Source organism: Ixodes scapularis, unplaced genomic scaffold (assembly GCF_016920785.2).
Source record: "Ixodes scapularis isolate PalLabHiFi unplaced genomic scaffold, ASM1692078v2 PGA_scaffold13__105_contigs__length_92229423, whole genome shotgun sequence".
Classification (NCBI taxonomy): Eukaryota; Metazoa; Arthropoda; class Arachnida; order Ixodida; family Ixodidae; genus Ixodes; species Ixodes scapularis.
Genome location: NW_024609839.1, coordinates 16,105,776 through 16,107,101, shown reverse-complemented (window position 1 = coordinate 16,107,101; position 1,326 = coordinate 16,105,776). Strand labels below are relative to the sequence as shown.

The following is a 1,326-nucleotide window of genomic DNA, read 5'->3' as shown; positions in this document are numbered from 1 at the left end:
ACATAGGCCAGTTTGGCCGATGTATAAATGCGAGCAGCGAAAGAAAGCTAAGAGCAGCAAAAAGAAAACGAACCGGTAGCACACAAGAAGCCTAACGTGGACGTTGTTTTCTCTACAAATTCTCTCCAACCCAGTGCGCCTCAGGTTCATCCATCGCCCCATACGTGGCGGCACATATTCGCCAAACGGTCCATTCTTGTGTGTCTATAATTAGTGACCCGGACTTGATACGCCGCTATGGCTCTCGAGAACACCGCTACCACAAATGTGGCCGCCGTCACGTTTCGACTTCCGGAAGTTTAGCCAGCGGACCCTCTGGTATGGTTCACGCAAGTGGAATCGCAGTTTGTCATCGCTCGGATCACCAGCCAAGCTACGAAATTCCATCACGTCGTAGCGCCTCTTCCTCCCGAGGTGGCCATGGAAATTCGAGATTTAATCCTCTCACTTCCAGACGATAAGCCTTTTGACAAACTTCGCTGGGAACTGATCAAACGAACATCTGCATCGGTGCAAAGACGGCTCCAGCAACTAATAACATCCAAAGAGCTCGGGGACCGAACGCACTCTCAGTTTCTTCGACGACTGCAGCAGTTGGTGGGCGATGGATTGCCAACGTTTGATACCTCCCTGCCGCGAGAGGTTTTTCTTCCACGGCTACCATCAAATGTACGCATGGTACTCATTTCCACCCTATCCATGAGCCTTGACGATCCGGCTCAGCTGGCAGACAGAATCACGGAAGTCGCACTTCCCATCGTATCTTCAATCAACAGGATGACTGGAGAAACGACTGCAATGACGACACGACAACACGCAATCAGCGTCTACCCGGCATCCCCTGTGGTTACGGAACGTCGCCAGCATATATGCGAGCTCTTACAGCGCAAGTAGCAGCTCTCGTCTCCCGACCTCCTGCCCCCCACCAGAGCCGCTCAACCTCCCGGCCAAAACACTCTTCGTCTCCTAGGCGTACACGCCAGAACAACTAATGTTTGTGTTGGTATCACAAGGCTTTCGTTGACGACGCTCGGCGATGTCACCAACCTTGCTCGGCGTCGGGAAACGAACTTGTCCACCACTAGAGGCATCTAGCGGTGTCAACCTATACCCAGTCGCCTTTTTTTTTCATCGTCGATCGTAATACAGGATTACGTTTCCTTATCGACACATGGGCTGAGGTGAGTGTCCTACCAGTGTCATTTGACCCCTCAAAACGTAGGAAGAAAACTCCTGACATTTTACAAGCTGCTAATAAATCATCGATTGCGACTACGGAAAACAATCCCTGGCGCTGGACATCGGCCCTTGGAGAACATTCCGTTG

General features: G+C 51.5%; 1 pseudogene; it reads left to right on the top strand.

Annotated features, from left to right (window-relative positions):
* The first annotated feature begins 429 nt into the window (after positions 1-429).
* LOC115315475 lies at positions 430-1,085 on the top strand (annotated as a pseudogene).
* Positions 1,086-1,326: the final 241 nt, after the last annotated feature.